Source organism: Fukomys damarensis, unplaced genomic scaffold, assembly GCF_012274545.1.
Source record: "Fukomys damarensis isolate Sample0158 unplaced genomic scaffold, DMR_v1.0_HiC HiC_scaffold_2, whole genome shotgun sequence".
NCBI classification, from domain to species: domain Eukaryota; kingdom Metazoa; phylum Chordata; class Mammalia; order Rodentia; family Bathyergidae; genus Fukomys; species Fukomys damarensis.
The window spans coordinates 39,133,726-39,146,202 of record NW_022900914.1 but is presented as its reverse complement, the minus strand read 5'-3'; the positions used below and the strand labels follow the sequence as shown (position 1 = coordinate 39,146,202).

Below are 12,477 nucleotides of genomic sequence, written 5' to 3'. Positions count from 1 at the left end.
ATGTCCTCTTAAGTGATTCAACTACCACACAACATGAATGGTCTACTGGAGGAGAAGCAACGTTTACAAGGCAAGACTTGGTTATCCTGTAGTCAGCATCAATGTATAGGTCCATGTTCCTGACATTATAACAAAATACCTGAGGTAGGTTAACTTTATGAAGAAAAGAGATCTGCTTAGCCATCAGTTCTCAAGATTAAAGGGCATGAAATTGGTATTAGCTACGCTCTGGTGTGAAGCCCATGAAGATGTCAGGAGTACTTTCAAGAGGGTGATATCATACCACGAAACAATACGCCAACAACCCTAGGGTCCTATAATCCCTTCTGAGAACATGTTCCTGATGACCTAAGGACTGGCACCAGGCTCCACCTCCTAAATGTCCACACTACCTTGAAACATCACCACACTAAGGACCAAGCCGGCAATACATGCATCCTTGGGAGACACTAAAACTGTATTCAAACCACAGCAATTAGGTAGCCCAAAACTCTCCTAAACCAACATCTAGACACAGGCATGGTTCGGGGCCAAGGCACTGGCACCATCCTTACACCCTCCCTGCAATGCTGCGGGCTTTGCTAGAATCACACCCTGTTCGGGCAGTTACTTGGAGAACATCTCAAACATTACAGTCTTTTTCCACCCTTCTCATGCTAATTACCAATTTACTATTGCACCTAGGAAAAATCCATTTCTGATATACTGTTGTGCTGATAGGCAAAGCATCTGTTATGGATCAAAATGCAGACTATTTAGGCTCTTGCAGGGCTGCCTTAGTTGGCTTTCCTGACATACACAGTATTACACTGCTAATGCTACCATATTTTCAAGTCAATTACAGATATTAAGACAATTGCTTTGGCCTGGGAGACAAAAACAATCATTTCAAAAGGTGTAATTGAGAACATGTCAATACCAGAACCCCTGTCCCAGGCTCTGTGACTACTGTACTTAACCTGTCTCAAACTTTGTCTGGAAAAGAGACAATGGCACATATGATTGAAATCTGTCAGGTTGTTTCGGGGACTCCAAATTCCTAAGCACTCAAGTTAAGAAGAATCCTTATTACTTGACAGAGTTTTAGTATAAGTAGTAAGAAATGCTATTTTATCTGGTTATTTTTGGTTTTGGTTTTGGTTTTGGTTTTGGTTTTTGAGACACTATCTCACTATATAATTCAAGCTGGCCTCAAACTCATGGCAAACTTCTGCACCACCATGCTTGGATCTATGTGGTTTTATGGAACTGGTTATCTCCAAAGGCAGATCAGGCTGTAAACAAATCATTTATTCTGTGGTCAATCAAAAGTCATGAAGTAGCCAGGTGTAGTGGTACACAACTGTTAATCCCAGCACTCTGGAAGGCTGAGGCAGGAGGATTGCATGTTTGAGTCCTGCCTTAATGAGCCCCGTTTCCAAGGAAAAGCTAAAAAATGTCAGGAATGTAGGTCAGTGTGAAAGCCCTGGGTCCAAATCACAGCACTGAAAAAACAAAGTTGTGAAGTAGAAACTTACAAAATATTTTATTTGGTTTGACGAATTTTGTGATGTTATTGAATATAATTGCCAGTACTTTAAAACTAGCTGTCACCACATGGAAATTTGGATTTTTAGCTTAGAAATCAGTGCTCAAAGCTGAGGGAAGTGGTGAATGGCTATATAGAGTAATCTCAGTATTCTGAGAGGCTGAGGCAAAAGGGTCATGAATTCGAGTCCAGCCTGGGCAATTTAGCAAGACCCTCTCTCAAAATAAAGATTTTTCAAAAGGAATGGAGAATGTAGCTCAGTGAGAAGGCCCTAGATTCAATCTTCAGTATCATAAAAAGGAAGAAAGAAAGATGGGAGGACAGAAGAAAGGAAGTCAGAAGGGATTTGGGAGGATCTGGTAACACAAGGTCTGCTAAAATGAAACAGCTGGAATCAAGGAACCGCTACATCTGGCAGCAGGCATTTTTTTTCTCCAGCTCCCTGCAGTCCCCACCATGCCCTGTTACTTCCCAACACTGAAGTCCAGGGCCAGCTGCCACACTTCATCTCAACTGCACAGCTGTATTTCTCAGAGGAGCTAAGGGGAATGTTAACTATTTCCTATACCTTGAGCAGCATTTTAACATCATGGCTCAGAGGATGGATGTTGGGGTTGGATAGCCCAGTTTTGAATCCGGACACTTTTACTTTCATTTTATGTGGCTTTGAGCAAGTTGCTTTTAGCCTGGGTTCCTTTATCCTTTATCTGCAAAATGACAGTAATTCTGATAGCTACCTCACAGGGTTGCTGTGAGAATTTAAGTGCTTAGGACAGCAAGAAATAAGTGCCTCCAAGGGGCTGCCTGCTCCCCTAGCTCACTTTAGCCTTTCACGTCACCCACTTGGCCTCTTGTAGGCAAGGGGTTTGTGACCTCTCATCTCAGCACTATGTGGCTACCATTTGATAATGCATTATTAACACAACCGAACATGTCCAGAAGATACTCTTCGCCTTTGAAAGCCATTTTATGGAGCAGTCTCCACACCAGCCACACTCTGAAACATGAGCCAGGGTGGATCATGAAATGGAATTTCTGCCCCAGTGCTTCCTTGAGGTGAGGTGAAGACACTTTATTAAAGGACACCACGTCTCCTTTACAAGACAAACCACAAAATGGGAGAAGATACAACACATACAGCAGTCAAGGCAAAGGACCCAAAATAATGCCAACAATTTCTACAAACCAATAAGAAGCAGACAACCAATCTTACAAAACAATGAGCAAAGAGAATTCACAGAGGAAGGAATAGAAGTGACCTATAAACTCAATTCCATAGTAACCTACACAATGAAAGTTTTTGTCACAACAAAATGTCATTTACATACAATATATTGGAAAAAATTGCATAGGCTACCAATACTACCAGTACCATGATCACCCCACCCCCAGTACCCTATGTATGGTCACTTGAGATTGGATGGGCCCACCTCTCTGAACAGTAGTCAGGATCTCTCCCCAGAAGCTTCTTATCCACGGCCTCCAAATTTCCACTTCTAGAAATTAACCTGAGAGAAACCCTTACAGAAAATTATGAGACAGGTTGGGCTGGGGATTTAGCTCAGTGGTTCTGTTGCCTGCCTCACAAGCACAAGGACCTGAGTTTGATCCCTGGTACCAAAAAAATTATGAGACAGGTAGAAAATGTCCATGACCATATTCTTTGCAATAGCCCCAGCTGGATAGCAGCCTAAATGTTCATCAGTAGAATAAAATACAACATACACAGTAGGGAAATACACTATAGAGCTGTGAGATGCATGAATAAGAATGATTCTCATAACATGCAGGGCATGAAAAGCAAACTGTACAAGAAATCACACACCAGGATGCTACGTATATGCAACAGCACACAAAACCATTCAGGTGTGTACCACCATGCCCAGCCAGGCTCTGTTATATTCATGTTGCCATATAACCAAAAAGTCAGTGGTGTATGTATGGATTTATTATTTTATTGTTCCGATCCCTTCCTCCATCTTCAAAGCCAGCAATACAGTTTTCAAATCAATCTGTCTATCCTCTGTTTTGGTCATCATATCTCCAAATCTGACCCTTTTGTTTCCTTTCATAAAGGACCTTTTGATTACACTGAGCTCATCCACATAATCCAGGATAATCTTCTCACTTCTCAAGATGACTAACTAATCACATCTGAACAATCCCTTTTGTCATGCAAGGTAGCATATTCAGAGATTTGAGGAATTAGGACAAGGACATGGTCTATAGGGATTTTACTGCCTGTCACACCAGCTTGAAACATTTTTGCAGACCTTAGGGCTATGCCTCTTGTGGCTTGGGGGAAAAGTCCCTGCCTTGTGTACTTCTTTGTGTCGATCTGAATTGGTTTCCCTACCCTGATAGACCCAGATGTCCACAAGTGCCCAAAAGGTGAATCCCAGGGTGTGGACCATGGAGGCTGGAATTCCTCAGCTAGAGAATGGGTCCAGAGCTACAATGACAGTGGCACTGAACAATTGGGTCCCAAAATTTTCTCAGGGCAGCAACCAATCATTTTAAAACATAAATTTTATTATATCACTATCCTGTGTAAAACCCCTTCATGATTTTCCCCTGGGCTTTGGAATAAGGAACAATCTTTAAAGAAGTCTTAGGAGAGGGTTTCTCAACCTCAGCCCTACTAACATGTTGAGCTGGATCATTCTTGTTCCTAGCAGCTGTCCTGACCACTGGCGGATGTTTAGCAAACACGTGCATACACGCACGCACCCTTGTGACAACCTTGCCAAAGGTCTCTGGAGCACTGAATAGCCCTCAGCTGACAATCCCTGTCCTAGGAGGCCCTGAAAGATATGCACCTGGCCATTTTCCCACCCTGTCCTCTCTCCTTTGGCCACCACAACAGCAGCCCTCAGAGAAACACAGCTGGTCCCTCTTACCTCAGGATTTCTGCAGACAGCTCCTCCTGGATGGTTCCTCCCCTCTCCTTCCACCTAAAAGATTCTTTCTGTTTTTCTGTCAAACATCTCCTGCTCAGGCCCCTTTCACTGCCTCTGTCCCCAAAGCTGTCTGATGTGGGCTGCAGCAGCAACTCTACCTCTCACCTCCTCCTCACACCTACTTTTCTACCCCACCTCGTCTTCACACCTGCCTTCCACAGATGACACCTCTAAGAGGGCAGGACTGGGACTGTCTTGTCCGCCCACATTGCCAGTGAGCAGTAGCTACTTTGCATTGACTTTGTGCTGGCAGACACTGTCGTCCAACCTACTCCTGCACCAAAACAGGAATCAGAACAGGAAGCCAGGTAAATTCCCAAGCAATGTGTAGGCTGAAGGGTCTGCCCTTTGCTGTGTCTGAACTGGACTGGTCCCATGAAAGATTAAACAGTAACTTGGCATGTGAGCTGAAAAAGAATCTCTTCCTGAAGGCAATGACCCGGGTATTCCTAGGGCTGCACATCAGGAATCCTTTGCTCCAAGGCTGTGAAATTATGCACCTCCCTGGTGAGGAATCAGCACCATGAACTTGGCAGCAAGTCTCTGAAAAGGGAGGGGAAGGCTGCTACAGTCAGCTTAGTCATAGCAGACCATTCACAGCACCCCCCAGACATCCAGACCCTGAAAAGGTACCCTCTTCTCCACACAACCTGGGTGGCCTAAGGGCAGGTGAAGAGCTAACCCACCACAGAAACTCAGCCTCCATCTCATGAAATGATCACTATGTTATCTGATTAAAAGGCTGTAACCAAGACTCTGAAATAGAATCCTCTGAACCACACCAAAAAGACAAAGTCCACCCTCTCAGTGGCAGCAGATAGAATTTCTCAGGACAGGAAGTCAGCCCTAGCTCTTCCCCAGAGTTAGGGTTCAATAAATCCCACCTTGCTCTTCACAACCAGGTGCCTGTGATTCCATGAGCTGGTTTTCCAAACTTCAATGAAAATTCTGACAAATATATTTCTTACATTATTACTCACTTAACATGTTCCCTTAAATATATATACCTTCCTCCATACAAAAAGAGTTCTTTTCTGATTAAGTACTAATGTATCCTCATTGTAAAAAATACAAGCAACTCAAAGAAGCGTAAGACAAAAATCACCAGAAATCCTACCACTGACAGCCACCATCCACCTGTTGGTGACTCTCCTTTCCTTTATCCAAATGCACACATAATATGATTTTACATACACAAGGCAAGATTTTTCTCTCTCAAATATATGAATTTAAAAGAAAACACACCATGAGTATTTTTTTTCATTAATTTTATTAGTACATTTTAGGTATAAAATATGATGACATTCATAATCTGTACCTTTACATGATATATCTGGTTCTTATTTTTCCCCATTCACCTGCCCTCCCACTAACCCCTCCACCCCTCCCTATTTACAAACACTTTGCTTCCATTTTTTCCTTTTCTTGTATTTATTCTTTTCCCCTACTCCTCCCACTTCCCCTTCCCCTTTGGAACTTTTCTTCCTATTTCACATTATCTATTATATATTTATAGCTAAATGGATGCACATTGAGGCCATACTCTTAAGTGAAATAAATAGGATACACATGTAAATACCAAATAGTGGTAGAAACTGAAAGTGTAAATAAAGATCAAAATGTGTAATAGATAATTGATAACATGAGTATTATTAATAGCAAACTGCTACCAGGATATCAAAACAAACACAGTAAAAAACAAAACAAAGAAAAAGAGATTAAATATCCAGTCAGATACCAGAGCTCCCCGAGGTTCCAAAGCCTGAAGTCAGTCCCTAGGGGTTACAAGGGAGAATTAGCAACTGTGGAGGGGGCGAGTTCTCCCAGATGGAACTAGAAGGATTAAAAGAGAATCAAAAGACCTGGAAAGGTGATATATGCCTCCAGTCCCAGCTACTTGGGAGACTGAGCCAGGGGAATCACAAGTTTGAAGTCAGCCTGGGAATATAGTGAGACTGTCTCAAAAATTAAAAAAAATTAAAAAGAGGAACTGAACAGATTCCAGCGTTCGAAGGTCCTGGATTACAAGTTCGTGTCCCACCTGGGCAATTTAACAAGACCCTGTCTCAAACTTTAAAACTAGAAGGACTGGGGATGTAGCTTAGTGCAAAAGTCCTGGATTCAGTTCTCAGTACCACACACCCAAAAGGTTTGAAAAATAAACAAGTGCCTATAATCATGATACAGGAAATAATATTGGAGATGAAATATGAAATATTATATCTCCCAACCTATTAGCTGTATGATATGCTGAGCTCTTGCTCTCTAAAACTTGAATGAATTCTAGGAACAATGGAGGTTAAGAGTAAGAAGATATTTATTGATAGGAAAGCTCCTGAGGGGTAGAGGGGGATCCCAGTGGGTAGCTGGGTACCCCACTTTACAGAGGGGTTTTACAGAACAAAAGCCACATGGGTACAACGTGGGCCACAGCCATAATCATCCAATAAGGTTACAAGTACAGTTACTTAGGTAATGGTGGTCCAGTTGGGAAACAAGTATTGTAACATGTATGGATGGAAAGAACAAAGATTTCTCCTAGGAAGTGGTGGGTCCAGAGGTCTCTGGTCACCCACTGGGATGGCTGATGTCTATCTAGACTTCATTAGGCCCAGTATTTGTCCTTTGAGGAAGTATGCAATGCAGGTCTGATCATCTTGCCTTTATCTTGAGGCCTGGTCTCCAACAGATGTGTCTCTGGCCAAAGCTGTGGTGTGTTTTACCTTTGCCCTGACTGCCTTGACAACCTAACCTTATCTGACTGCATATAATATTTCTATTTAACTCAATTATCTATAATAATCTCAGCACTCTGTTAGACCAAGGCTGGAGGATAAAAAGTTCCAGACTAGCCTGAGCAACTTAGTGGCTTCAGGAGACCCTGTCGCAAAATTTGAAAAAAAAAAAAAAAAAAAAAGTTGGGGATATAGTTTACTAGTACTGAAAAAAAAAAAAGAATTAAAAGAAGAGAAAGGTTGCTTCTATTATTGTCTGATTCCATGTCTTTGCATAGTTGAAACTTCTAGGGGCACAACCACTCACCTTCCACCTGCCATGGAGAAGGCAGGAAACAAGAATCACAATTACTACAGATATCAGATCCATTTATGACGATGGAGGAGAGAGGTCTTATGTATCCCAGCCTCCTTCCCTCACAAGCCTCAGTTAACTATGAAGCTTCTAACAGCACCTCGGGACACCAGGTCCCAGCCTCCCTGTGCTTTCAGGTCTCCCTTGGCCACCCCAGCCAGAGAAGATAGGAGGTTCTAGGGCTGCTACTTCTCCTTCTTCACAAAGACCCTTCTGCATCATTTCTGAGCAGGAGACCCTAAATCTCCTACGTGTTAGGGACCATTGATGATAAGAAGAAGCTTCCCAACATGGCCTGGTGCTATGATTTGGGTTTAGATGTCCCCCGAAAGCCTCATGCAGTTATAGGTGGCTTTTTCAGAGGTGGCCAAATCTAGAGTGGGTGATCCTGGGATTGAGAGAGTGTAATAACTAAACCAGTACACTGATTGGTTTGGCACCACCCTAATCCCAATAGTCTGAGTAAGATAAAAGGGGCAGAAAGACACTTAATGTTTCCTTGCTGCTTTTGTTACTGTATAAGTGCTGTTGTAATAGCCAACCCAACTCCATCTTGTGCCTCAGCACCAGCTTATACCTGTGCTTGGACAAAGTGCTTGTGCTTAGACAAATCACCCAAAAACCCCCACATTTTGTTTGGCAGTAAGCTTGCTGCAGTTGCAGGATGTTTTGTAGCTCACCTACTGTGTGAAACTTCCTTGTGCGCCCCGCCCCCAACCTGGCATGGTTCTGCTTCTGTGATGGCCCACACCTGTAATCCCAGCACTGGGGAGGTTGAAGCAGGAGGATCGCTGTGAGTTCCAGATCAGCCTGGGCTACATAGTGAGTTCCAGGTCAGTTTCAACTACATAGTGAGACCCTGTCTCAAAAAACCAAAAAAAAAAAAAAAAAAAAAGATTCTGCTTGCTCTCCCCTGAACTCTCCCCAACTGAAAGTGTGATTTAAAAGGAGAAATCAAACAACTTCCCATTGTGAAGAGAACTTTCTGGGCAGTAGCTCCCCCTTGGCTGCCAGCTTTAGTAAACGAACTCAAAGCTGGCACAGAGTGTGGCACATCTCTATTGTTCTAACTCGCTCATCCATAACACCATACCATGCCATGAACCATTTCTCCTTTGCTACACCTCTGTGCCCTGTGCTACTCTGCCTTGGAGCCAGCTGATTATGGACTGAAACCTCTACAAACAGTGAGCTAAAGAAACCCTTTCCCATTTAACTTTGGGTGTCAGCAATTTGTCTCAGCAATGAGAGAAAGTAACTAACCTACCCGGGTTTCCAGAGGGAAGAATGGCAGCAGTACCAGGAGAGAGTGAGGCAAAATTTAAGAAGGTTCTCATACTCAGCTGCCCACCATGAACTTGCAGGACACTGATGGCTGGTACTTTGCTTGCCTGATCCAGTCCTGGCCCTGGGTAGTAGGGCTGAGCCACGAACCATTCAATACGTGGTGCTGGCCAACTGAGTACCCATGTGGAAAAGATAAAATTGTATCCTTACCTTATACCATATGCAAAAATAACTTCAGTGTGGATCAAAGACTTACAAGTCAAAAGAAAACATTAAAACTCTTAGGAAATATAAACTATCTTTATGATTTGAATGTAGACTTCTTCAAAAAACACCAAAGAGCAAACCAGCAATACAAATGTTGTTAAACTATGCTTCACTTATTGATGATTACTTTTCTATACTCATCAAAATAACCAAAGTTAAAACATAAAGTTTATTTTTTTTGTCTACGTCTTACCAAGGCTGCAGTGGTCACTACTGCTATCCAAGCTCCACAAAGCCACTCAAGGTCGACAAGAAGAAAGACGCTGAAAAGTTGGCCAGGAAAGACAAAGACCCAGGAAAAAATTTAAAGGCAAGGGTCAAAAGAAGTGGTCCAAAGGCAAAGTTATGGACAAGCTCAACCACCTGTCTTGTTTGATAAAGCCACCTATGAGAAACACTGTGAGGAAGGTCCCAGCTATAAAATAACCCCAGCTGTGGCCTCTGAGAGATGGTTTACTGGCCAGGGTAGCCCTTCAGGAGCTCCTAAGTGCAGGACTTAGTGAACTGGTTTCAAGCATGGAGCTCAAGTTCTTTGTGCCAGAAATAATAAAGGTAGAGCTGCCCCAGCTGCTGGTGAAGACTCATGGGCAGGTTCAACAAGCTGTACATTTTGAACAGTAAAACTTTATTATTAAATTTTTAAAAGACAAAGTAAAAGTAAAAAATAAAGTCAGGTGTGGTGGTACGTGTGTGTTATCACAGCATTCCACCGGCTGAGGCAGAAGAATCAAAACTTCCAGTGCAGCCCACACAATTTAGCAACAGAATGAGACCTTGTTTTAATTACTTTCTTATTGCTGAGACATAATACCTGACACCCTATAAGGTAAAGGAGGAAAGGCTTATTTTAGCTCACAGTTTATAAAGGTTTCAGTCAGTTTGCTCCAAGGCAGAGCAGCATGGCAGAGTGGTATTGCAGAACAGTCCAAAGTAGAGCAGGCAAGAGGCAGCAAGCTTTCCTTCTTTCCCTTCTTATTCCATCCAGGCTATAAACAATTGGTTGGTGCCACCCACACCCAGGGTGGGTCCTCCCACTTTCGTAAACCCATCATCTGCGCGCAGAACTACACTAATCAGCAGATTAATCCAGTGTCATATACCCATGATTCATCCACCTCCCCAAAGCCCTGCCTATGAGCACATGTGGTTTTGAAAGAACATTTAAATGTAAGCCATAACAAATTCTGTCTCATTTTTAAAAAAAGTTTTAAAGGATTGGTGATGTCCCTCAGTGGTGCAAAGGCCTGAATTCAATCCCCAGAAACACACACACACACACGAAGTATAAACTGGGAAAATATATTTGTGTTGCATGTATCTAAAAGAGGTAACTATCCAGATCCTGTAGGGAAAGAAATATTTAAAATATACAGAAAGAGGCCTGGCACAGTGGTACACATATGTAATTCCAGGTACTCAGAAGGCTGAGGCACAAAAACTGCAAATTTAAAGCCAGCCTGGGCAATTTAATGAGGATTTATCTCAAAATAAAAATGTTTAAAGGGCCAGGGATATAGCTCAGTGGTAGAACACTTGCCAAGCATGTGCGAGGACCAGGGTTCAACCCTTGGCACCACAAAATATAAAAAATAAAATAAGGGCCAGGAATTTAGCTCAGTGGTGCCGCCACCTGTCTCACAAGCACAAGGTCCCGAGTTCAATCCCTGGAACCAAAAAAAATAAATTAATTAAAATTAAATAAAATATACAAAAGGGTCTTGGGGTGTAGCTCAGTGGATAAAGCATTTACTCGATATGTGAGACCCTCTGGGTTCTAGGCCCAGGTCTGCAAAACAATAACAACATCAGGAAAAATCCACAAGGAAAACTAGATGTAATAAAGAGTAGGAAACTCACAGAAAAGAAAGCAAGTATACAACAAATATATAAAAAGATGTTTTGCTGCACTACAAACAAGGGAAATGCAAGTTAAAATTATAAGGAAATGCCAATTCCCACCATACTAATTGGCAAAAATGGACAAGTCTGACAATCCCAGCTGACAGTGAGATTATGAAGAAACAGAACTCCCCACTCTGGGAGTCTGAGGCAGGAGGGTCACAAAGTTGAAGCCCTGGCTTAGTGAGACCTTGAGTTTAAAAAAAAAAAAAGTGATGGGGAGGCAGCTCAGAATTCCAGGTGTGTGTGTGAGAGAGAGAGAGAGAGAGAGAGAGAGAAAGCACTCTCTTGACCTAGTGGTAGGGTGATACTGAATTACGACAACTCCTTAGGGTAACAGCCTGGTGCTACTCAGGAAGGATAAAGGGCCATGTGTGTGATCACCTAACTGCCTTCTTTTCCATTATTAATTCTTCTAAAACCTGGCATCCTGCTTTATCTTTCTAGGGCTCAACTCTGAACAAACCACTTCCTGACCTTGGATGCCTTCCACGGCAAGCACCCCAACCCATCTTTCCATTTATATCCCCTCTGCCCTATGTTCTTATTGCTCTTCCTATAAAATTAACAGTCTAGGTGAAATGTCCCTTTCAAATCCTCAGCCACATGGAATGTTAAAAGGGAAAGCAGAAATCATGGGATAATCTAATCTAACATCCTTGTGTTACAGAAGAGAATACTGAAGGCCACACAGAGACCTCAGCTTTCTCTTTCCCTTCTCAGGCCCAGCTATGGGACATAGGGAGCCCAATCCACTTGGCTGCCTTCTCATTACCCTAATTGACAAGGTCCTGGAGTGAGAGCCACAATGTGTCATGAAACAAAAATATCCCAGGATGCAGAAGCAGGAAAATGTTTTCTGTGCTGGCAGCCTGCTCATCCTGAAGCACCAGATCCCCAAATTGAGATGCCCTTGTGTTCACCTTGTCAACAGTGAGTGGCCAGAGCTCTCAGTTACTGTAATTGGATTAGTCTTGTGGGTTTGCGCCCCTCACCCTTGTCAAAGGAGATTATACAGAAATGCACCACTGCACTGGCCACAGTGTAGGCATCTGTGGAGCTGGAGAGAGAGGAAATGTAGTCATTAATCAACCCAGTGCTCACTTGTGCCAGCTGCACTGCCTTCTTCCCACCATATCACTGTTGCTCCAGCCAGAGCCCAGAGGCCTCCCTGTGAGCTGCAGCATCCTCTGCAGGGACCTGGTTACAAGCACAGGTCCCAGAAGACCAAAAGCTTCTGTTTGCCTTGCCCGTGTCCCTTTGCCTGAAAGAGGAGTGAAATGAAGTAGCAAATTTTAAAACATGTGACAGCTCAAGAGGGAGACCAGTAAAGAAAGGAAAAAGCTCTTCCCCTGCTTTTTGAATGGAGCCCTGTATTTTTGTTTTCCATGGGAAAGTCCCTACCCATGGTCACCCCCTTGCCCTCTAGCCGCACTGTTTCTAAAC

At 43.0% G+C, this 12,477-nt stretch overlaps 1 pseudogene; it reads left to right on the top strand.

The window, feature by feature from the left end:
* Window positions 1-4,811: 4,811 nt before the first annotated feature.
* Window positions 4,812-9,746, top strand: LOC104852279 (annotated as a pseudogene).
* Window positions 9,747-12,477: the final 2,731 nt, after the last annotated feature.